General features: G+C 33.4%; 1 long non-coding RNA gene across 1 annotated transcript; it reads left to right on the top strand.

Annotated features, from left to right (window-relative positions):
* The first annotated feature begins 4191 nt into the window (after window positions 1–4191).
* LOC143251854 (uncharacterized) lies at window positions 4192–25575 on the top strand. Its single transcript, XR_013028670.1, has 2 exons — window positions 4192–4883; window positions 25237–25575. It is a non-coding gene; the product is annotated as an uncharacterized LOC143251854 (long non-coding RNA).
* The last annotated feature ends 2014 nt before the right edge of the window (window positions 25576–27589 follow it).

Below are 27589 nucleotides of genomic sequence, written 5' to 3'. Positions count from 1 at the left end.
TGTGAAATTCAAAACAAAACAAAAAACAAACAAGGGTATGATTGTAAAAGAAATAGATGTTATTTAGGGAATAGTGTTAATTGCATAATTAGGTTGGTGTTTGATAAAAATAAAGAGGAGACTATGGAGGACTGGGGATTGCCTCTGGTGTCCAGAGTAAATGCATCATTCTGATTTTGTTCTATTCAGTTGGTCTTATAAATATTTTTACAGTCTAAATAGTCAATTAATAGTACATCAGAGTTGATTTACTATAAAGGCCTGCAAGTCATTTCAATGCTAAATCTTTCATCTTGTTGACTTACACTAAACCAAGTGTGGTATCACTTGTATCTTGTTGTTAACTTATACCAAACCAGGTGTGGTATCACTTGTATCTTCTTGTTAACTTGCACCAAACCTGGTGTGCTATCACTTGTATCTTCTTGTTAACTTGCACCAAACCAGGTGTGCTATCACTTGTATCTTCTTGTTAACTTGCACCAAACCAGGTGTGGTATCACTTGTAACTTGTTGTTAACTTACACCAAACCAGGTGTGGTATCACTTGTAACTTGTTGTTAACTTACACCAAACCAGGTGTGGTATCACTTGTATCTTCTTGTTAACTTGCACCAAACCAGGTGTGCTATCACTTGTATCTTCTTGTTAACTTGCACCAAACCAGGTGTGCTATCACTTGTATCTTCTTGTTAACTTGCACCAAACCAGGTGTGGTATCACTTGTATCTTTTAATAGTTGTTAAAGATTGTTTATGACCAAGAAAGAAGGGCACTTTGGGGACATAAGAATGCAGGGGCTTAAACCCATTCAGCCACTCTTGTCTCCATCAGTGAATATGAGGATAAGTATCATAACTTTAAGAACTTTCAGTTGGTAGACAGGATGAAATATTTACCAAAGTATTGCAAGCCTAGTGATTATAACTTGTGAGGAACAGCTGGTTGATGCTGTCAAAACTAACAAGTATGATTTGTTGTATTTTTATGGAAAGACAAATATTAGAATGGGGAGTTTGACACCTAAAGGATGCTAATAATAGTTTAAATATAGTTGAGCTTTTAAATTTATGTTCTGTTTTTACAAGAGAAAATATTTGTAATATTCCTGCTCCAGGGCACTCTATGGAAAATATTAGAATTGAGGTGAATTATGCAGATGTTAATACATGGGTGATCAGTGGAACACTTAAAGATTATAAGTAGGTAAAGCATCATAGCCAGCCAAGGTTTACCTCGGGATTTTGGACAAGGTCAAAAATCAGATATGTTTAAGAATGTCTTATTTTAGTGCGTTAGAAGAGTGGACAAGTGTTGTAGGATTGGAGTCTTGAATATGTCATTCTGGTTTTTAAAGATAAGAGTTGCCATGGAAATTTTAGGCCAGTTAGTTGGACTTTATTCTTTTATTGGAGCAGTTCTGGAGGATGTAATAAAGAAAACTATTATTTAATTCAGATGTGTAAGTGCACACAGGAGGCTAGAAATCACTTACAAACTCTGGATAAAAAAACTATTTTAATGTACCTGGTGATTTGAGTTTTTGTTTTTATGACATGATTTCTGATCAGAAGGAAGTGTTGGTTTTTGTATCAGTCGTGTATGAGATAATAATTATAATATCAAACAATTATATTCAAAATATAGAGGTTGTGATGAAACTTGTACCACTGAAAATGTGACATATGAAGCAGAATATACATAGTGCTCAAAGATGTTCCTGAAATCGGTTGCTACCAACAGGAATGATTTGAAGAATGTCACCGATATTGAGCACTTTACACAAAAACTATAGTTGAGCATGTTTCAACACTTGAACTGTTGATTGAAATACCTTGTGAAATTAGTTTTAGAAAGAAGTAATTATTATTTAGAATGAAAATATAAGGAGACACTGCCAACAAAGTCATAAACAGATGTAAAGATTATCTTCCCTAAATTCAAATTTATACAATAAACTGTATATTCATGTGTAAACATGTTTGTATTATATTTATTTGTTTATTTTGCAATAAAGAAAATATAAACTTCCTCAAATTGTTCTACAGAGTCTTAATCATTTTGTATTTTTGACCCATGAGAAGAAACATCAGGTACATTAAAATATTTTTTATTTGGAGTTTGTGATCATATTTATTTTAATAGTGATAGAAAAGCTTTACAGAGGCATTAGTGAAATATGACCCAGTAAACGAAAGCTAGTATGTATTCATTAAAGGAATGTCTTGTGTCATTTATCTGTTAACTTTTTTCTAGGTTGTTCTTGTAACTAAAATTGTGAAAAGGGTGTATTTGTGGTATACTTAACTATTCAAAAGACTTGAATAAGGAAGCAAGTTATACTAATGTAATAGTAGATAGACAAATAACAACTTATAAGTATAAGGAAATGATTCATTATGGTAGAACATACTAGATGTGTCAGTACACCTGAAGAAGATAGATCAATGTCTTGTTGAAATGTACAGGGTGTTCGGAAAGTCGCTGTGCACTTATATATTTATTAACAGACATGCTTCAATATAGAATACAGGAGGTAAATATGAATGACAATTATAAATAATGCTGAAAGTGACCCCCGTTGACATCAATACAGGCTTGGATCCTTCTTATATTGTTTCTAAACACCGCTATCAATTGCTGGCTTGAAATAGTCTGAATAAAATATGATTACAAAACTGCACGGTGACTTTCCGAACACCTTGTAGTATGCTGTACAATTAGTAAAACGTTTCCTTCTGCTGACAGATCTTCAGTTATCCAAAGGCTTTTATAAGATGCCACACAAAAATAAGCTAAGAAAACCATATTGGGAAAAGGCTATAAGTGGGTTGATGGGTGGATGAGTGGAAGGTAACAAAATAGTTACTATTAGTGGAGTTGATTTGGTCTAGGTCCTTGTTATTAGTGATTAATGTTAGAGGTTGGTATTTTGATCATTGTTTTGTCTTGTTTACTTTAAGTGAAGAGCTGGTAAGTTTGTTTAATAACTTGTAACATGTGGGTCACAAGAGCTACCTTAAAAGGTGCTCATTTTTACAGCTTTGAAGGTTTATAACAGTAACCCTAAATCTGGTAGTGGGTGGTGTTTGGATTAGCTGTCTTCCCTCTAGTCCATTATTTCAAATAAAAATGTGGGAGGGTTAGTATCAATACCTGTTGAAAAGATTCTATGGAATAAAGAAAAATTAAACTGTTGGGTATTTTTAGCTGTATTGAATATGTTAAACTATGTAAAGAGGAAGAGAACCATCACATCGTGGTGGATAAATCACTGGAACTGTAAGTGAACCGACAATTCCAAGTCCGTGTGGGTTCGACACTTCCTGTTCTTTCCCTTAGGGCTGTCTTGAGCATCAAACTTTTCATTATAAAGATTAATGCCATCAGTGGCTTGAGATTTATTGAATGGTAGCTACAGACTGCCTTCAGCTGTTTACTAAAGTGGACCACAGCAAATTGTTTTACCTTTTCTCACACTAAAACTGTTTGCATGCACTTCTGCTACCTACAGCTTAGTCTTGAGAAGTTGTGCTTCCCATGGGCCCTGAGGTAAAGTTCTTGGAGCTTATTTTGACCATGAGCTGACCTTTATTTCACACATCAAGTAGTTATGTGTCAGGTGTTTAAGGGCACTGAACATTCCCTGTGCTCTCTCTTTCATCTCTTGGGTAGTGGATCGATGTTCTATACTAAAAATCTATTGTGCCTTCATTTGATCAAACCTAGATTATGGATCTCTGACCTATGGCCCTGCCAGGACCTTTGCCTTGAAAATGTTAGACCCTATTCACCATCAGTAGCCTTCTACACCTTTCCAGTCCAAGTTTATACACTGAGTCTTACGAACATCCTCTATACTTCTGCCATTTGCAGCTGTCATTACTGTATGCTTCCAAACATTTATCCTTACCACAGCATCCCATCTGGAGTTGTGTTTTCCTTCCTCAGTGGGACTTCGTATCCAGGCGCAGTTAGATGAGTTGGGTCTGTCATTCGATAACATTGCTGAATTCATTGGTCAGTCCATCTCACCATGGCTTATTACCATGTCCATGTGTGACCTTTCTTTGAGTCATCTGAAGACAGCAGATACTCCCAATTGGAAGTACTGTCTTCAAATTGCCAAACATCTTTTGAACCATCCTTCAGTTTCTATTTATATCGTTTCAAAATCAGGTGACTGTGGGATCTGCCATGGTTAGATTTGGTTCAGTGGCTGCACACAGAATCCCCTCTTCAGTTTCTGTATTCACTGTTGAACTGTATGCCATTTCTCTTGCCCTGGATCACATAGAAGCTATGCAGTACATGTGCAACACTCAAGTCACAATAACCCACATTTTACTGTTGTGCCATTGTTACAACAATGAGTGACAATACCCTTTTAGACATATTTTTACCATGGATTCACTCTTGACATTGGACAGTGTCATTGGTGATGGCAACACTGTCCACCTCAGTTGTGATTTAAACTTTTTAAGGTCATTGGCCTTTTTCACTCTTAAGATTTTAATTAAAAAATTTTGTTTTGTTTTGTTTTAAAGTGATTTGTTATGTATTTTAGTAATTTTTACTTTTTTACCAGCTGTTTGGTGCACATAACTTAGTGACTTTGAGCGAATGAACATCAAACAACCAACCAAAAACTAGCGTAATCCACCTTAGAGAATAACCTCAGTATAACTTTCCTTTAGGTTTTTACTTTAATGGAATTATGAAGCTAATTCAATACATTTTGATGTATACATGGTGATATGGAGACTTGTATCTTTTTTTTTTTTTCCAGGAACTGAGACAGCTTCCATACAAAGTATGGAGCTGTAATAGAGAAACAAGGAAAGCAGTTGTAGCACATTCCCTCTCAGATCTTAGAACTAAAGGTTAGTACCTTTATGTTTGGTGTACTGTGATCTTTTAATATTAAGCAAGCTGTAATTAATCATGTGTTTTTTACTTAAAGAATCTATTACTCCACTAAATGTCATTTTTGTGCAAACTTTGAGAACTCTTAAGATTAAAAGGTTCTGTTTCATATATCTAGCTTGACAGATGTAAGTTTCATGCCTATAAACCGAACATTTGGTTCCACAAGGTTTGTTTTGTTTGTCAACCCTGAACCTCAAGAAAAGTACAAAATTTAAACCCAAATTTAATTTTCCAGGAAGTCATTAGTTCGAGTCTTAAACACTTATATAATATTGTCCTCCAAAATTGACTATTTCTAACTCATTTCATAAGACAGTGTTATCTTGTGTTCTGAATACCACACAGTAGAATCAAAGACCTTTATCCTTCATATTTACTTCATAATATCTCAAACTTCATAAGATCACCTCATCCTTTTATTTTCCTAATAAAAATTAAAAGATCATAACCTTCCCAGCAGCCATCCTGTGAACCCTTACTGGTAAACCAGTGTACTGTCTAAGGTAAAACCACAACTGGGTAATCCTAGCAAGTTGTGACTCCTTGATGATGAGAAACCCACTTGAAAGTAAAATGTATCTCAGAACGGCTTGTGTGGGTATTAATACTTTTATTCATAAGGTGGAAACGTTGTTCTCTGCTTATCAGTAAAAGTGTTAATACCCATTCCAGCTATTCTGAGATACATTTTTACAAGTTGTGACTTGTAATTTGAATGGAGATAACTGGTTTCTTTCAATAAGTGTAAATACCCATACAAGTTATTCTGAGATGCATTTTTACAAGTTGTGACTTGTAATTTGAATGGAGATAACTGGCTTCTTTCAATAAGTGTAAATACCCATACCAGCTATTCTGAGATGCATTTTTACAAGTTCGGACTTGTAATTTGAATGGAGATAACTGGTTTCTTTCAATAAGTGAAAATACCCATACAAGTTATTCTGAGATGCATTTTTACAAGTTGTGACTTGTAATTTGAATGGAGATAACTGGTTTCTTTCAATAAGTGTAAATACCCATACCAGCTATTCTGAGATGCATTTTTACAAGTTGTGACTTGCAACTTTAATGGAGATAACTGGCTTCTTTCAATAAGTGTAAATACCCATACCAGCTATTCTGAGATGCATTTTTACAAGTTGTGACTTGTAATTTGAATGGAGATAACTGGCTTCTTTCAAGAAGTGTAAATACCCATACAAGCCATTCTGAGATACATTTTTACAGGTTGTGACTTGTAATTTGAATGGAGATAACTGGTTTCTTTCAATAAGTGTATATACCCATACAAGTAATTCTGAGATGCATTTTTACAAGTTGTGACTTGTAATTTGAATGGAGATAACTGGCTTCTTTCAATATGTGTAAATACCCATACCAGCTATTCTGAGATGCATTTTTACAAGTTGTGACTTGTAACTTTAATGGAGATAACTGGCTTCTTTCACTTGCAATCAGTATATTAATAAATATATTGTAAAGTTATACTAACTGTAATATTAACAGTGGAGATTGGTGACCTGAAGTGTTTTGAAACTTTGTACTCACTGGAGCTACTTTATCAGATTATTTCAAGTCTTTCCTCTAAAGTTTCACTACACTCTGAACAAGACAGTTGCTACCTGTTTCAACTTTGTTTTGTTCAACAGAGCATGGTGATAATGGCTTTGAGTGTCATATCCACTACTCTGCCAAGACATTTTTCTGTAGTTCGTTATTGAAAGGATTCACATCTACACCAAATCAAACTATGCTAACTCAAATGTATAACCTTTCACTTCAGTATAATTAAAGGAAAACTTCCAAATATTGAACATGTCCAACTTAACACTTAATATAAGTCATTCTGTGACATTTTATCATCTTTAAGTACCAGAATATTCAACAAAGGTTATCCCCATCTTATTATCATTAATGTAAGTACAAGGACTGACCTTTGAAGCATTCCACTGATAAGAAATGTCCAGTTTCACTGGTCTCCAGTAGCTACTATCTTTTCTTTTACTATTTGTCAAACATACACCCAGTGTATATAATTTATTTATGATTAAGTGGGTGATGAAACAAAGTACGTGTTTCCTGGTTTTCAGTTGAGAAAAGTTGTCTCCTGCAGTTGCTTTTCACTTAGTTCTTCATTTACAGAAAATATTTTATAACTTATGAGGATGTGTGTGTACCATTGTGAATTGAGTTTTGTATGTTTGGTATATTTTCCAGATTATTTCCTATGTTCTTTGTGTAGATTTTAGTACAATGTAATGAAGACATAAAACTATTTAAATAATTTATTGATTTGTTTTGTTTGTATTAATTCTGGTGCTCGAAGTTTTAGTTTGTATGGTGTGTGTTTGTGGACTTCTCTGAAGTAAGAACCCTCCATGCAGACATCCTGTGTCACAACAGCTTCTGTTCACTCATGTAAGGAGGTCATGATTGTCTCCAGTTTTATTATGATCCAGAGAATGTTGTGTTGACTGTAGTAAATATGGTGTAAAATAAAAGTAGCTTTATGTATACTAATTAAAACACAGTGAACAACAAAATTCACTCCTTCATCAGAATGATGTGTTTGTATACATTTGAAGTGTTGGTATTTGTGAATCTCCAAACCTGAGTCAACAGAAGAACTGTACTACACATATTACTGTAGGATGTGCAACTCAGTTTAACAATCTGCAATTGTATGAATTAAAGAAAAACTATACCTTGGGCAGTTTTTATCTTTTTTTCTTTTGATGTATATCAGTTTAAAATTTGTTCACAAGCTGATTATCAGGCACGGACAAGGTTAGCACGATGTAGTTGTCTGCTGATGTACTTCAGTTTAAAATTTGTTCACAAGCTGATTATCAGGCACTGACAAGGTTAGCACAATGTACTTCAGTTTAAAATTTATTCACAAGCTGATTATCAGGCATGGACAAGGTTAGCACGATGTAGTTGTCTGCTGATGTACTTCAGTTTAAAATTTATTCACAAGCTGATTATCAGGCAATGACAAGGTTAGCACAATGTAGTTGTCTGCTGATGTACTTCAGTTTAAAATTTATTCACAAGCTGATTATCAGGCATGGACAAGGTTAGCACAATGTAGTTGTCTGCTGATGTACTTCAGTTTAAAATTTATTCACAAGCTGATTATCGGGCAAGGACAAGGTTAGCACGATGTAGTTGTGAAACACAGCAGACAAACATTTTGTAACACTAGATCATAGAACATAATTAGTTTGTTGAATGAGCGACTATTGCTACTGGGTCTTAAATATGCACTTTCAGATGGAAACCAATCTTATAGCTGAGGTTTTAGTAGGATGGTTGGTCTGTTAACAGTTTTGATGGCAAGAAAATAAATATTGTAAGTCTGTAAATGCACTGAGTTGGTAGACAGGTTCTGTTTAGCTCAAAAGCATTGGAAAGTTCCCATATTTATGATTTAAATTTGTAATATAATATAATATAATGTAATAAATACATTGCATAATTTGCATTTTGAAGAAGCAAACTATTATTTGTGTGTTAGTCACATACCTTCTGTTCTTTCATATAATGGACACCCTCTGAAAGATGGACAGGTTTTTCAAATTACTTGTCTTGGGGATTCTAGGATTTATGGTTCTAGATTGCTAACCAGCAATGTGGCTCCTTCCATCTAGTTTAAAGTCAGACAATTCTGTCCTATTATAAGCAGTTTTATTGTAATTGAGTATTGAAGCTCAAAAAGATGTATTTTCAATTTTTAAAAAATAATAATGTGTCTCAGTGAGCCACATGACCAGAATAATAATGTGTCTGAGTGAGTCACATGACCAGAATAATAATGTGTCTGAGTGAGCCACATGACCAGAATAATAATGTGTCTGAGTGAGCCACATGACCAGAATAATAATGTCTGAGTGAGCCACATGACCAGAATAATAATGTCTGAGTGAGCCACATGACCAGAATAATAATGTGTCTGAGTGAGCCACATGACCAGAATAATAATGTATCTGAGTGAGCCACATGACCAGAATAATAATGTATCTGAGTGAGCCACATGACCAGAATAATAATGTGTCTGAGTGAGCCACATGACCAGAATAATGTGTCTGAGTGAGCCACATGACCAGAATAATGTGTCTGAGTGAGCCACATGACCAGAATAATGTGTCTGAGTGAGCCACATGACCAGAATAATAATGTCTGAGTGAGCCACATGACCAGAATAATAATGTGTCTGAGTGAGCCACATGACCAGAATAATAATGTGTCTGAGTGAGCCACATGACCAGTATAATAATGTGTCTGAGTGAGCCACATGACCAGAATAATAATGTGTCTGAGTGAGCCACATGACCAGAATAATAATGTGTCTGAGTGAGCCACATGACCAGAATAATAATGTGTCTGAGTGAGCCACATGACCAGAATAATAATGTGTCTGAGTGAGCCACATGACCAGAATAATAATGTGTCTGGAGTGAGCCACATGACCAGAATAATAATGTGTCTGAGTGAGCCACATGACCAGAATAATAATGTGTCTGAGTGAGCCACATGACCAGAGTAATAATGTGTCTGAGTGAGCCACATGACCAGAGTAATAATGTGTCTGAGTGAGCCACATGACCAGAGTAATAATGTGTCTGAGTGAGCCACATGACCAGAGTAATAATGTGTCTGAGTGAGCCACATGACCAGAGTAATAATGTGTCTGAGTGAGCCACATGACCAGAGTAATAATGTGTCTGAGTGAGCCACATGACCAGAGTAATAATGTGTCTGAGTGAGCCACATGACCAGAGTAATAATGTGTCTGAGTGAGCCACATGACCAGAGTAATAATGTGTCTGAGTGAGCCACATGACCAGAGTAATAATGTGTCTGAGTGAGCCACATGACCAGAGTAATAATGTGTCTGAGTGAGCCACATGACCAGAGTAATAATGTGTCTGAGTGAGCCACATGACCAGAGTAATAATGTGTCTGAGTGAGCCACATGACCAGAGTAATAATGTGTCTGAGTGAGCCACATGACCAGAGTAATAATGTGTCTGAGTGAGCCACATGACCAGAGTAATAATGTGTCTGAGTGAGCCACATGACCAGAGTAATAATGTGTCTGAGTGAGCCACATGACCAGAGTAATAATGTGTCTGAGTGAGCCACATGACCAGAGTAATAATGTGTCTGAGTGAGCCACATGACCAGAGTAATAATGTGTCTGAGTGAGCCACATGACCAGAGTAATAATGTGTCTGAGTGAGCCACATGACCAGAGTAATAATGTGTCTGAGTGAGCCACATGACCAGAGTAATAATGTGTCTGAGTGAGCCACATGACCAGAGTAATAATGTGTCTGAGTGAGCCACATGACCAGAGTAATAATGTGTCTGAGTGAGCCACATGACCAGAGTAATAATGTGTCTGAGTGAGCCACATGACCAGAGTAATAATGTGTCTGAGTGAGCCACATGACCAGAGTAATAATGTGTCTGAGTGAGCCACATGACCAGAGTAATAATGTGTCTGAGTGAGCCACATGACCAGAGTAATAATGTGTCTGAGTGAGCCACATGACCAGAGTAATAATGTGTCTGAGTGAGCCACATGACCAGAGTAATAATGTGTCTGAGTGAGCCACATGACCAGAGTAATAATGTGTCTGAGTGAGCCACATGACCAGAGTAATAATGTGTCTGGAGTGAGCCACATGACCAGAGTAATAATGTGTCTGAGTGAGCCACATGACCAGAGTAATAATGTGTCTGAGTGAGCCACATGATCAGAATAATAATGTGTCTGAGTGAGTCCCATGATCATTTTGTAGGTGGAGAAAAGTTGGGTTACAGCACCCCCTCCAAGCTTAGAGTGGTGCTGGAGAATGATGGAACAGAGGTTGAAGATGAAAATTATTTCAAAACTGTAGACAAGGACACAGTGTTCATCCTCCTCCGTCCTGGTGAGCGATGGTTCCCTCCAAGCATGGAAACATTAAGCGAGCAGGTAACGCTTGTATGAGAAGTAAGAGGTACTATTTTTTTTAGAAATAACCTTAAGTTGAAACATAACTGTAAGTTCAAAAACCAGTTGTTAGATTTTATGTCTGTAGTTGGTACTGCTTGCTTCAGGTATAAGTTCATAATGGTGACAACATCTTGAACTTTTTTACAGAATGCGTTTACAATCACTTTATAGTGTATATGGTTGGGTATCTTTGTTCAGTAAAACGTATCATATAAGATCTTAAAACATTCGTTGTTCTTTTGGTGTATCTTATTACCTAATTAATATATATTTCATAAATCTCTTCTGATTCATCACAATACACTTGTAAAAAGTAAGTGATAGTTTGGCAGACTTAAGGTCATTAATGTTCATGAAGCATCTGTAACTCTAAGTAGATAAACAATACATTTATTTCTTTTTCATCATAAGCCTTCCTGTGGTTTGGGTGCTTGATTCACAATATGTAGATCACAGGACCAAGACCTATTGCCAAACATGCTCACCCTTTCAGCTGTGGGAGCATTTTAATCTGATGGTCAGTACCACTGTTCATTAGCAAAAGGCAGCTCAAGAGTTTTCAGTTGTTATTAGCTTGCTTGTCTTCCCTCTAATTTATCACTTCAGTTCGACAGGGTTAATGTAAGTAACAAATCATTCACCGTAAGCTCCAGCACATTGTAGCGATTAAATACATAATGGTTAATGATTTTTGTCAAATATCATATTCCTCATTTGTAAACATTAAATTCTCAATTTAGATAATTATTTTAATAATTTTTAACTAATTCACGTTGTGTAATGTCTTACAATTACACTATAATAATGAATAACACGAGAATCAATGATCATGTGTGTTACATAAAAGTTCCCTTTTTGAAATACAAATTGCAAACTTGTGATGTAAAACATTAATTAATTAATTAATTCTTTAAAAAGGTGTAAAAATCTTAATATTGTTTTTATGAATGAATTTCCTCAACAGACAACTGAACAACTGACCATCTAATCAGTCATATGACATGTACTTTTGAGTTATTCAATTAAAATAAAGTCCAGTTCAGTGAAAAGATAATCCATTAATATATTCTTTGATAACATTCTATATAGGCCAAATTCCCTGATAAGCCTGACTTTACATATAATTTTTTAACATGTATTCCAACACCAGTGTAGGCTTAATTTACTAATAAGGTACACAAATTTTGCAAAATTTCCTCAATGGCTAGCTTCCTCATCAATCATGGATGGACAGGCTAACTAGACCACATTCAGATACTAACTAAAACTGACTCAACTAATTAATTAGCTGTGACACAGTCTCGCACTTACATATTGTATTCTATCAAGGTCGTAACTGTCGTGAAACGTTTAAACTTCACAACCATTAAACAATATAACATAATTATTTCTACTTAACAAAATGTTAAGATATAAAAAATATAACTTACAACATTATGATTAACTAACTTACAACATTATGATTAACTAACTTACAACATTATGATTAACTAACTTACAACATTATGATTAACTAACTTACAACATTATGATTAACTAACTTATCGCAGTATGATTAACTAACTTATCGCAGTATGGTTAACTAACTTATCGCAGTATGGTTAACCAACTTATCGCAGTATGGTTAACCAACTTATCGCAGTATGGTTAACCAACTTATCGCAGAATGGTTAACCAACTTATCGCAGTATGGTTAACCAATTTATCGCAGTATGATTAACCAACTTATCACAAATACTTATTTTAATTAAGTCCAGAATTATTTTTTTGTACTCTTTGAGTCCTGAATTTGATCTTTGTTTCTCATATTTTAATGGGGGTTCACCACTTGATGTTTTTTTCACGAATGAGGCTCTGTGGTTGGACAACACATTACTATAATGGGGTTCACCACTTGATGTTTTTTCACGAATGAGTCTCTATGGTTGGACAACACATTACTAATTTTGTGCCATTTGTTTTTTCTCCTTCCTCTAAATTCAACCAGTCAGTGCATGTGTTTAGACACATACGAGACCAAAGGCAGTTAGTTCAGGCAATACTATCAAGTGCTTCTTGATATCACGTGATCATTATCATGCACTCATTGCTGTGAAAGTAAATAAATAAAGCTCCTATTTTCTGGAACAAACTGTAGAGGAGTTAAGTACACCAAAACCTTTTGTTTATTGTTGTACAGTGTTATAGTGATAAGTATATTGCACCTATTTTGAAACAGTCTGCTTGGCTTATCGATATCCCAGTCATTGGTTATTTTTATTTCGTTCATTGCAAGAATTGACCTAAGTTATAGTTATTTACTATTTTAATAATTGCACATATTGAAGTTTGATACATGGTATGTAATAAATTTTAATAATGAACCCTTTGTTTTTAAATGTCAAACTGTGTTTCTTGTACCATAACTTTGTTTTACATCAACTGTGTCTGGCTTCTAAGTTTTGGGATGGCTCTTAGATCTGAAAATTTGTTAAAGCCTGACCTAAACAAATCTTTAAAATTATCTCTACTAAAAATAACAATCAAAAGTGTGTGAAAACTAGATTTATAAAGTAAACAATGTTTTCTCTGTGTTAAAGTCAACTTTGCACAAGAAGGATAAGTGTCAAGTTTAATGGTTAATACATGGGATGTGTTTTAACATATCAGAAATAAAATTTATAATATTGTCCACTGCAATTCTAAAATAATTATTAATATTAAATTTATTTTATAAGTTTTAATACTTTTCTCCATTCCTGTATTTGTTACCTTGATTATTTTAATAACACAAGTCTTTCTATAATACACTAAACTTGTTTTCACTGTGAATGTAGGTTAACTTTGTTTGATATTCAGGCTCTGAAAGTTTCTGTAATACCATTGTTTTTTTCCTTGATTTTATTAAACTATTTATGTCATAACATAAGTGTAAATAGCTAACTTTAAAATCTATTCCTGAATACTATGTAATATTGTCAGTTTTTATTCCAAACTGTTAAATGTAACGTAATGGCTCGGATGCCAGATGCAGATAAAATTGTCTAAGATTTTCACCACAATGTCACTGTAGGTACATTATACGTATGAAAATCCACTTCCTTGATTCAAAGGGGACAGAGTCCTTTGGCAAGTAGTGCTGTTGACCAACTGCCTTCTAACTGGCCATTAATTGAAAATTCAGGACAGCTATACCTGAATTATAGGTTTAACCTGGTTGTTAGTTCACATGTACATAATGTGTCATTGTGGTTAAATACAAACACCATTACTGTTCTTAGCCTCAGAGTTTTATCATTTTGTAATATTTTACAGAAGTTTATTCTGTTCATTTCCCAAATAAAATAATACTATTAGAATATTCAAAATTAACAAATGTATTATTGTTTTAGTATAACTTTAAAGGGAAAGTTTGAAGGGCAAATGTCGTATAAACATCTATTGATTTGTAACCATATTATCAACGTAAACTAATTAGTAAAAGTTGTCTCGGATAATGTAAGTTTTGTCCACATGTAAATGTAGTGTAACTGTGTTAAAAACAGCCACTGTATCAGTAAAACAAATTACGTAAATGTTTATATAACTTTAGCATGCAATCTGTTAATAAAAGTGAACTAAAGCAAAATATACTTTAGTTATATATCTTGAGCTACATCTTGGTAATTTCAAGAGATTAAAGAGGAACTGTGATACAAGTTTTTTAATGATGTTTTGTTATCTATTGGTCACAGTGGAAGAATAATCCATATGTATACTGAAGTTAATAATTACTGTTACTGTCCATATGTATACGAGTTAATAATTACTGTTACTGTCCATATGCATACAAGTTAATAATTACTGTTACTGTCCATATGCATACAAGTTAATAATTACTGTTACTGTCCATATGCATACAAGTTAATAATTACTGTTACTGTCCATATGTATACGAGTTAATAATTACTGTTACTGTCCATATGTATACGAGTTACTAATTACTGTTACTGTCCATATGTATACGAGTTACTAATTACTGTTACTGTCCATATGTATACGAAGTTACTAATTACTGTTACTGTCCATATGTATACGAAGTTACTAATTACTGTTACTGTCCATATGTATACGAGTTACTAATTACTGTTACTGTCCATGTGTATAAGAGTTACTAATTACTGTTACTGTCCATGTGTATACGAGTTACTAATTACTGTTACTGTCCATGTGTATACGAGTTACTAATTACTGTTACTGTCCATGTGTATACTGTTACTGTCCAGTTACTAATTACTGTTACTGTCCATGTGTATAAGAGTTACTAATTACTGTTACTGTCCATGTGTACTGTTACTGTCCATGTGTATAATGAAGTTACTAATTACTGTTACTGTCCATGTGTAGAGTTACTAATTACTGTTACTGTCCATGTGTATACGAGTTACTAATTACTGTTACTGTCCATGTGTATACGAGTTAATATGGTGAACCTTAAAGTTTTATTATGTTCAATGACAGATGTCCAATTAAAAATATTGCCATTGTATCTTCACTCTATAAACTACATACATTCACAATAAGAAACATGTTCTGTAATAGTCTTTCTGGAACTATGATAACTAAGTTTCTTTACACTGCCAAACAGGTGATAGATTAAAAAGTTAACTGTTTTATTACAGTCATGTTTTCTGACTTCTTTAGCCATCACAGCCATCCCTCAAATTGTGTGTGAAGCCATCAATAGCCTTGAGTTGGTGGATAAACAACCATCATGGAAAATCATGGATAATAAAGGTCACATTACAGTCGTGTTACGCTGGGATCAACAAGACATTCCTAAACCGCCAGTCCAGCAGCCGTCCAGCAGGCCGGATCCCACGTGGAGGGTTGAATTGATGACACAAGAACTAGATCAGACTACTGCTAGCACTAAAGATCTCTCACCTCGAAGAGAGGGTCATGCAAAACTGTTTGTGAAAGGATTGGAACCCAGGCCTCCTCGTCACATGCTGCCAAAACAAGATGCAGAAGATGGAGTACATTCACTTGTTGAGGATTGGCTTTGAAGATGATTGTTGTATAACTTAGGATTAGTCCTCTGAAGACTGTGTGAATATAAGAAGTGAAAGGTTGTGGTCATTTTGTGGCAAGGCTGAGTTGGAAAAGACAAATACTGCTAACGAGGAAGAGTGACTGTTTGAAAGTTTAATGAACCAGCTGTCTTGCAAACAGGAGCCGCTTTTTGGCTGAGTATGATGTAAGGCTCAGCTCCTAACCAGAACATGTGAAGAGGAATCAGAAGTGGACAAATGGGCAATCAAATCAACAATCTACAGAGAGTTACTTTGGATGACACAGAATAACCTACAGAGAGTTACTTTGGACACAGAATAATCTACAGAGAGTTACTTTGGACACAGAATAATCTACAGTGGGTAATAACAGAACACCTGGCACAGTTTTACTTAATGTTTTTCCTTGAAACTGTGATTTTCTGGACAATAATTTGTAGCTCTGAAGTTCCCTGTAGTTTGATGGTGCTCTGTAAATATCCACCTTGTTCACTTGATAAAATAGGTACAAAAGCTGTAACTATGGTGCATGAAGGCCATAAGTCAGGTAGAGAAAGTGTATTTGTTCCGATTTTGAATTATTTTTTACTTTTCTTGTAAATAATTGGACTAACATTCAGTATTACATTTTAAACTAAATACGAACATGTTGGTTTAATTAGATAAATAGGTATTTCAAATATTAAGTGTGTTGAAAAAAAGAAATAATTCATACAAGTTATTTTGTGTGTTAACCCTTTCGCAATAGGCTTAGTATAATATACACAAGTTTGTCTATACATTTCACAATAGGCTTAGTATAATATACACAAGTTTGTCTATACATTTGCTTGCATTAAGTATTTGAACTATAACTTTTGATACAGCATGTGTATCTTCACAAAACTTAGTAAAGATTACATGTGTTTTGTAACAAAATCAGAATTTCATTCAATTTTTGTTACTGAAACTTTGTGAAAATATTGATTCTTATTGTGTTACTAGTCTGAGTGCAAAGTGATTTCATGCTATGATTAAAAAACTATTCTTCATCCCAAACATCTAAAATATCATTTGTGTAATCTATAAAACCTAAATACACTTCAAATGTATTGCTTTCAGTAAAACTTTATATTTTATTATCTCCACTCTAAATATGTAGGGTCTGTCACTTGACCAACCTAGGAACCATTATGAAAAAAAGTTAGAAATCTAAGTTATGCTTTTTTTTATGTTACAATGACAACATATTATAACATGAAAATACAACTGTTTAGGCTAATCAGCTTAAGTCTCATAATACTATATGTTTACATGTGTGTGTGTGTGTGTGTGTGTGAATATATAATTATTATTATTATTTTTTTATTGTTTTGACCTTTCAGTCATGCCCAGCTAACATTACATAATGTGTATTGTCATGGTACACGTACACTCATGTTGCATATCCATTAATATAAAACTGACCTTTTGTCTTCCCTGTCTTGGCTGTGTTTTAGTGGGCTAGTGTTTTGTAATATATAGTCATTTCAATTATTATACATCATGTATGTTTATAAACTATTATTATTTAGAAATAATTATTAAACTTATTTTTCCTAAAATACAGAACAAATAAATCTAGAAGTAAAGCAAACAATTATCTCTTCTCATTACAAACTTTGTTGCTGCTGGACATGGATTGCTAAGCCTTTTAAAATTCTGCATGTGAAGGATATCAAAGGAATTATTTTTCTAGGTTTTATATATACAGTTGAACAACCAAAAATAACTATACTGATACCATAGAATTATACTATAATTTATTAAGCTTAGTAACTAGGATGTATTTAGATTCAATAGTATATAAAACTTCAAGCAGACTAAAGACACAACCTACCTTCATGAAATCTTGATTCAAAAGAATGTGGTAGTCTTTTCACAAATTAAAATGGCTGAAAAATCCACTAGAGGATATTCTAAGCTATCAATTGGTTATTCACATGTCATATATCGAAGTAAGTGTATATAAGGGACCATTTCCAAAAATGTGTATAATTCAGTTCATATCTTGGCAAAATAAAAAGATATGAGGTTCTGATTTAATATTCTAAACTGTTAATGTTAGTGGTTTGAGTTCTTAATTCATACAAAACTACAGACATGGTATTTGGACATCACAAACATCTAATTTTAAACAATGCTGCATTCAACATACCACATGATTCACTAAAATCTATATTTAAATGTGTTATTTTGTATTTACTTTTAAAGTAATAAATTAACTTGTATATAATATTAAAGTTTGAATTATAATCTACAATTCGATTCCAAACTTATTGACATAAATTCCTAAAATAATAGTTCAATAAAATTTTGAATGGATGTCAAGAAATGTGATGACATGACCTTTGACCCATGGCCTATTGCAAAAGAGTTAATTGGTGTACTTGTATATATTCATAGCAAGAGAAGTAACAGGATATTTCAGATACTATTAGGCCTTGCCAATTTGTCTTGTAAGCTGTAGTTTGTCTATTAGCCAGTGTGTTTGGTAATACAAGGTTGTACTATAGGCCAGTATCATTGTACTACCTGCATACATTTTTATCACTGCCAAGATATGACCAGTAATTAAATGCAAGTTTTTTTTTCCATTTAGGAATATGGATATATGTACATCTTCTAGTGATCATATAATTATTTTTAAGATTTGATAGGAAAAAGAAAATAAGACAGAGAAAGCTTTAAAATAACTCACTTGTGTGAGAATGTTTGTTGTGAAGAAGTTACTGGATGTAGCTTGGACATTGCGACATTGGTGAGAGTTTGCTCGTTTGAGCTGTGTACATGTTTTGAATGTTTGTCTACTATTTTAGTGAATAGTTGAACAGGTAACAAGCATTTTTTCTGTACTCGCTTGTTACTTGTAGGAACTGGATGTGTAAACCTTTGCATCCAGTATTAACATCATCCTGTTATATCATAAACAATTATTAATTCATATTTTGTACATAATATAATTGTACGCATGTACAGATTCTCGGTGTTGTGGAGTATATAAATGCACAGTAACTGGTCTTGGTACATGCCAACATATTTTGGTGCCAAGATCTTACAATTGTGGTGCTGGGGTAGGCTAAGCTTGACCTTGGGGGTCAGCATAGATTAGTTCCCTGAGAAAAGTCCTTCATTGTTGTCACATGTATAAAGAATTGTTATTTCTTAGTTTATTCTCTATTAACTATCTTTGTATACTAGTGTTTATATGTACATTTTTAATATTATATATTTGGTATTTGTTTACATAGATACGCACATATTCAGCACATACAACTTTTGGGTTATTCCGTTTCCAATAACATTCTGTTGGATCAAGAAATATTGTTCATAAAGTAACTGGAAATATAAGAAATGTGTGTGAACCAATTCTGTTTTATAAGTAATGTTGAAAGAAAGAAATATATTGTGTTTTCAAACATAACCATTTCTGATAAAATGTAATCAAGTGAGGTGGCTGGAGGTGTGTGGTGAATGTTATGTACACACAGAAACGTCTTATTTTTACTTGTACATCTGAGGATATTTTCTCCAGTTTTAAGTAATATCACAAATCTGGGGAAATGGGCTCTGTTGATATTTAACTTGTATGTACATCAGTTTACGTTGTTAATAAAGAAACACAAGCCAGAGAATTAATTACTTTATCAATTATACACGTAGGTGTTTGAATTATGAGAGAATTATGTATTGGTAATGAACATAAAGATGTTTAGGTAATTTTTGTTAGTGTTACCAGATTATAAAGCACTATAATTAACATAGTTGACTGTAAGTAATCTGAACATTCTCTCCAGCTTACACTAAGTACATATGTCCATGTGTGTGTACATTAGCAACTAACAGATATATTTAAGAATTGAAATCTCCTTACAGTTTTGGAGAAGTCTGGTCATCCACCACTGTCCTCTTAAGGAATTCTTGGTTGTATTTTCTCAGGTCCACTCAATCATTAGTGGTACCATCCTTAATTCTGAGGATAGGTGACTCTGGTACTCCACTTTTCCCCATTCTTTGATAGGTGACTCTGGTACTCCACTGTTCCCCATTCTTTGATAGGTGACTCTGGTACTCCACTGTTCCCCATTCTTTGATAGGTGACTCTGGTACTCCACTGTTCCCCATTCTTTGCTGCCTGCTCATGCTTTTTAAAGCTAAGTGAGTCTGTCTCTTGGCCTTCTTCCTTCAGTGTTTACACTTTAGTCTGTGTTAGTTGTCCCTCAAATCCAATTGTATGCCTACGGTGGGTGTTTCTTTTCCTACATGTATTGATCAGTTGTCTCATCATAATTCAACTTTGTTCAACTGTAGTTTCCTTTCAGCAGACAACATTCTGTGGGTTGGTAATGCTTATCAGTTGCACTGGTTACAGTGTGGCCCAGCATGGCCAGGTGGTTAGGTTGTTTGACTTGTAATCTGAGGGTTGCATGTTCAAATGCTTGTCCTTTCAGCTGTTGGGTAATTATAAGGTGATGATCAATCCAACTATTTGTTGTTAAAAGAGTAGCTAAAGCGTTGGCAGTGGGTGGTGATGACTAGCTGCCTTCCCTCTAGTCATACACTGCTAAATCAGGGACAGCTAGTACAGATAACCCTCGTGTAGCTTTGTGCAGAATTCAAATCAAAACAAACCTGCTTACAGATAGCCCTCATGTAGCTTTGTGCAGAATTCAAATCAAACCTGCTTACAGTGAGATTTTAAATTTTATTTATTTCTTATCACTTCATAGGTACTTGCTATGCAAAGGAATACACAGGGTGACCCTAAGTGGTGGTCTGTTCATTTAAAACACATATTCCAGCAAAACCTAGAAATGTATCTAGTGCTGCTTTTAAAGCTTACAATTTTATTCTAATTACTAGACCTGAAAGTGAGTGGTAATTACAAATTTGTAAGTTTGACTGTTAATGTCGTTAAACTAACGAAACGTACCTTATCAGCTCACAAGCTCAAGATGTGTACTTCTTTTTTGTTCAAGTTCTGACAGTACGTTCAATACACTGACTTTAATTTTGTTATCACTTTATTGTAATGTACATAAATTTTTATACAAGCTATAATGCAGCATATTACTGTATCTTAATAGCTATAGGAAATCATATTAGTATGTCTTTTAAAGGATTTTGTTGGTAAACAAGGATTGTTTTCATAAAGCTTTTGCACTGACTTTTTCTACAAAACTTAAAATAAAGATGTAACATACCTTTTTGCTCAAATATTGCACAATTTTAACTACCTCTAATCAGAAAGGTACATCGTGCTGTTCATAAGTGATTTTGTGTGTATTTTATTTGCAGATTTTATTATAGGGTTGGAAGTTTTAAGAGTACTTCCAAACATAATAGGCCTGTTAAATCTCTGAGCCTTTCTTTTCAGTAATACAACCAGTGTTGTAGGATGAAAATTATTATTAAAATCAGTACATTATTAGTTTTGTTTATGAAATGCATCACCCAATTTTACAATACATTGCTATTAAGTTGAGTAAAAGTATCATTTGTTTTACCTCAGGTCCACCTTTTGATTTTTAGTTGAACTAAATGATATACATGTATTGTAGCCAGAGAAATAACAGACTAATAATTAGAAATCGTTGAAAGCTGTGCATGCAACACTTTGAACTATGTTTTCATACTGTTGTAGTTAATCTTAACTACAGTATAATAACATACCTTGGGAGTAGGATAAACCTGCTTTTGTTTTCAGAAATCTTGATTTATATTCATCTGGAGGTTTTGAAATTTCTGCTGGTGAGTTAACTGGGTTTGCTTCAGATATGCTTGTGTATGAACATCCGTTATTCTAATTAAATGAATGTTCTAGATCTTTTATCTACTTTGGTATGGCTGTAAATGTTACCTTAGATTAACAAATATGAAAGTAATTCTTACTTCTCTCTTGTATTAAAGACAATATTAGTAATACCCAAACCTGTTTGTTTTAAAAACCAGTAGAACAAGTAATGAAGGGAAACTTGCAACAAAGATAAAGCTATGTATTTACTTGTAGAATACAAAAGTTAATCAGATGTAATAATTTTACAAACTATTATGGTTTCTGGTATTTGTATATGGCTCTTTTTATATGCATTGTAATATTATAACTTTTACAATGAATTGTAAGAGAAACCCAAATATGTATACAGTTTTTGACATTTAATAATTTTATTATAGTGTTATATTTCATGGAACTTGTGTTCCTAGTAAAGATAAGTAACTAAGATAGTGTGAGTGTATAAAATGTGTTCTTGACTTAGAAACTCTGTTAAAGTGCTCTTCATAATTTCAATTTATTTCAGTTTTGAGAACAAACTGTTAATATTATATAATATTTAAACATGGACAGAACAGTAGTATTGTTATCGCATTTTGTTAATCATCGAAGCTGGAAAGTTGATTTAGTAGACAACTGCCTAATACCATGCTGTGTAATTGATTAAATGTCAGTCATTTGAATGTAAAATTTAATTTTTGTACAAATTATATTACTACCTTTGTTGATGTTGAATGAAACTCATCAGTACAAAATAGGCAACCCTGGAGTATGAACACAAGTGTCAATATAGCAGAGGTTAGTGGGTTTTAAAACCAGGAAGGAAACAAAATCACAGAAGACAAACTTAAATACAGTTAAATAACCAGTGACTTAAATGAATGCCCATTTTAAGACAAAAAGTTTTATATATCATTTGAACAACAAGACTCAAACAACTGACAGTGTTTATAAGAAACATTTGATACACTGATTTTTTATAAATACTTTTCGTACAAATGTTTATATGAAAAACATAAGATGGCCTTACTGCTTCATTCCCCTCAAAGATTTAATAAACCTTATAAAAACATAATGGAATCCCCCAACCAGATGTAAAATGTAGTGAAAAAATGAATTACACCAAAACAAAAAAAGCCTTCACACCCACAGGCATTCTGAACTTTGTCCTGTTACCTGTGGAAAATGTTCTTCACTCATTCTTGAGCCAAAGATAACCATAACTGTGCTAGGCTCTCTTCTTTGCTTTCCATGTTTTTGCATCATAGTTGTAGACCAAAGTCAAATTATCTGTACATCAATTGTTTGGCTCTGCACTGTGTCAACTGATATATTACTTCCATTGTTCTCTGGTCAAAGCAGAGGTTTCATGCCAGGACAGGCCATGGTGGTTACAATGGTGGTCATCCCTCTGTGAGGGTTTAAACATCATAGAGAAACATTCTTCAGACTGACAGTGATGGTGTAACATTTGTCCACACATTAAAATGGTTACTAAAAACATTACTATAAACCATTATCATTAGGCCAGGACTAATATTGGTGAGGACCCATAGCTAGATAACTTCCAACAGAGATTTTATGGTCACGTGATGTTGGCGAGGACCTATAGTTAGATAACTTCTAACACTGTATGGACACATGATGTTGGTGAGGACTAGGATAACTTCCAACAGATTGTATGGTCATTTGATGTTGGTGAGGACCCATATTTAAATAACTTCCAACAGAGATTTTATGGTCATGTGATGTTGGTGAGGACCTATAGTTAGATAACTTCCAACAGATTGTATGGTCACATGATGTTGGTAAGGACCCATAGTTAGATAGCTTCCAACAAATTGTATGGTTGTATGCTGTTGATGAGGACTAGGATAACTACCAACAGAGATTGTATGATCATGTGATGTTTAAATCTCACTAAATTTAGTATACATTGTACATATTAAATCAATTCATTGTACTATAAATGGACTGTTATGGACACCAAGGACAAGTGGACCAATAAAAAGGGGTTTTGGATCACATTGATCTAAACTGTCCACTTGTATGTGAATTTGACAGAATTTTCTGTTAAAAAATGTTAAAAGGTAAAAGTAAACAACTCAAAATTCCATGTCACAAACACTGGTTTTTGTTTTATAGAACTCCAGATCTGTATTTTTGGAAACAAGTTTGAAATTTAAAAATCATAGAAAATCAAGATTATTTGCGTTAGTTAAATTTTATATAGAATATTGTCCTTAGGATCTTTTTGTGCACTAGTCTATTCATAATTAGTGTTAAAATTGTAGTATTCCAAAAATGTATAAAAAGTACAAACTTGGTGTTTCTACATCAAACCTCAGTGAATATTGTGTTTGTTTCCTTGAAGTTTCTTTGTTAGAAGTGTGCCTCATCAGTGTATATTTGCTGAGAGTAAGTTTGTGTACAGAGAATTGACAATGTGAAATTTGAATTTGCATGTATGTGTATGGAGAAGTTAAAAATGAAATTGGCCAGGATTGGAACCTGTGATTCAACTAACCAGCTAGATACTTTAACCAACTTAGTTACTGATGTTTGTCAAATGCCACAAATCTTAAATTTCATTTCAATATACATTGGTGTTAAATACTGCAAGATATGAGCATTGTAAAGAATGAATTCATTTCTTGTCATTTTGTTAACTTATTTCTTGATTGGATGTTGGAGTCTCAGGTGATAGAAAGTTTTAATTCTGTTACTTAGTTCTGTACGAGTTAATTTTATGTGTATGCTATCAGTTGGTTGGAATGAACTGAATCTATCTCATAACTTTCATTTCTAGTCAAGATTTGTACAGAGTAATTTGTGTATATGTATATACACTCAACATTGGTTCATTTTTAGCTCAATATTATTTTCTGTTATTAAAGTTTTGTGATATTTGTATCTTCACTGTTTGTTTATTGTTTGGGATATGTAGGATAGGATACTTTACATTAATATGTATGTCAGAATGATATTATAGTTAATGAGTATGATTGTGTAGCCGTCAATATAAGTTATTTTACTTTCAGATGTGACTTACAGTACCGTATTCCACTCATTTAATTTTTAATATCAAGCTCTTAGAGAATGTGTATAGATTTTTTTATGATTTTCTAATTTCACTCAATAAAGTGTCATTTGTATCTACTTGTAGACTTTCAAGAAACACTTGTCATTTGTAGTTAACTCGTGTAGGTGATTTTATGTAATTTGTAATTAATTCATGTACATGTCATTTGTGGATAACCATTGTAGGTAATTTTATTTCATTTATAGTTATAAAGATTATTTAATGAAATATAAAAGATTTTGTGCTGTACACAAAAAACATATATCTGTGAAAACAAATTATTGAATTTAATAATAATATATTCCAAATTGTTGTAAGAATCAAGTCTGTATTTGTCTGGATGAGTTTTGTTTTTTTATAATTAACAAAGAATTGTCTATTATTATTGCAGACTTCAGTATTAACATCTTAAAGGAGAGGTTAAAGTGGAAAAATAATTTATAGGTATCACCAAATACAGACAGGAAGAAATGATAATTTATGGACATGCATCTATTAACAGAAATATATTCTCAATAATTGTTATTGTTCTTTGAAATGTTAATATGTTTGAGAATTATTATGCAAATTGTTCAGTTTTCTGAAATGGTTTTCATTTAAATTGATGGAGACTTTATATTGATAGAGGCTGTATAACAAATTGTAAGTGAACTATGCTTGTTGAATGTGTTTCTTTGTTTTTGCAAAACTGTGTAGGTGTTTTTAATATTAAAGAATGGTTTTATTATTTTGCCACGTGTTAAAACTGAGCTCCAAACTGGTCATCTAAATTGTTGCTCACCATCAAAAATCTTGTGTGTCCATTAAAGATGCACTGACTGACCAACATGTAGGATCCCCACTCACATTTTTAGAACACTATGCTTATTTGTATATAGAAAAAAGGATAAACGTGTTAAATTAATGTTTGAGACATATTAATGGGGATATTTTGTTTTGTTCTGCTTTGTCTGCAACACAACTAATAACATTTGCTTATCCAATTCATGTGGCCATCAAAATGGTGCTCAAGTATCATGATTAAACACCTTCCAAAAATATGGTTCCCCTGGTGGACAAGTAATAAGGTTATAGACTTACCACTTTAAAATTCAAGGTTCATTTCCCTGTGGTGGATACTGCAGGTAGTTCAATAGACATTGCTCTAACAAAAACAATTTAAAATTGCCATTCTGAATTATTACTGTTATTGTGCTTGTCTTGGCTTATTTTTGTCCCCTCCAGTGAAAAGTGGTAAGTTTATGGTTTTATACCACTAAAACCTGGGGTTTGATTCTATACTGTAAACTTGGTGCAAAGCTCGGTGTGGTTTTGCTCTAAAAACAAATTCGAGAACACGCGACATAAGAGTTTATAAACAGTGTCAATCAAAAGGAAATATGTTTACAATAAGGAAGAAAATTCAGTAGTCTGTAACAAGAGTGAATCTGTACTTCAGTTGCCAGCAGTGAAGAGTGACCACCAAATTTTAGATTACTTCCATGAAGAGTGACCACCAAATTTTGGATTACTTCCATTTCTTTTGTCAAATCCACACAAGTTTTTGAAATCCAATGAGAAAATCTGTATCCAAAGATAAAATACTTGACCAGTGTCTGCTTTAGTGTTTGCACTAAACTAAACTTGATATGTGATGCTCCCTTTAACTGGGTGGTTGATGAACAACCAAAAATCACAAGATATCTGAAAACATCAAGATATACACACTCCCTGAAGTTCAGTAGCTTACAGTTGAAGAAGATCAACATTGAGGTACACTTTCACCAGTTGACCCAACAAAATGTGAAAAGGGTCATTTTGTTGGACTTCATCTTGTATTGGAGAAAGAAGGTTGACTAAAATTTCAAATTGACATCATCTCTACACCAAAATTAGGAAGATTTTAGTAAAAGCCTGTTGTACAAAGACAAAGTATATGTTACAAAAGTGTTTGTAACATTTATAATTTCAGTGAGTTTACAATATCAGTCTGTCTCAAGACTCTGACAAGATGTAGTGCAAGGCAATGTCCATGAGAAAAGGAAAATATTTGCTCACTGTGCAAACTGTGTTTATGTATTCTGTAGAACCTGCAAAATGCATATATACAGTTTGTATGTTTTCAGTATCTCTGTATTTATCATAGTATTTACCATGAACTGTTACACAACTAAATCAACATTGTAGGGTAAAATGAATAGTTGACAACTCTGATATCAAATACATAATACCATACCACCTTAACAGTGATGATGTGAAAGGTCATGGCATCCATACTTTGACCCACAACCATGCACATGGGGCTCATGTTGCATTCCTTTTCCATTGGTTTATAATTATGTAGAATATACATTATTCTTTTATTGGACATTATTTGTAGGTGTGAAATGATTGAAATGGAGCCAAAATTGGACCTAGGCCTAATGAATACTCGACTATTATCCTACGATATACTTTTATTAACCAAAATTCACTGAACAAACATGGTTGTCACAATACATACAAATTCCAACATGTATCACTTTCTTTTACAATCAGACAAAATTATAGTAGTATAATCTATTCACTAATAACTTTTTATAGTTTAATGATTGATCTTTAATTTACTCTTTTGGAAACTGATTTAAACAAGTATTGGCTCATCATTTGTAAACGTGTATGTAGTATGTATCTAAATATATCATTAAATGGCTAATTCTTATATTAACTGGTCTGTAATTTTGATCAAGATACAAGTTATTGACAAATATCAGATGCTTACTTGC

The sequence above is a fragment of the Tachypleus tridentatus genome, chromosome 6, assembly GCF_004210375.1.
Source record: "Tachypleus tridentatus isolate NWPU-2018 chromosome 6, ASM421037v1, whole genome shotgun sequence".
NCBI lineage: Eukaryota > Metazoa > Arthropoda > Merostomata > Xiphosura > Limulidae > Tachypleus > Tachypleus tridentatus.
This window is presented reverse-complemented; position numbering and strand designations above follow the sequence as displayed.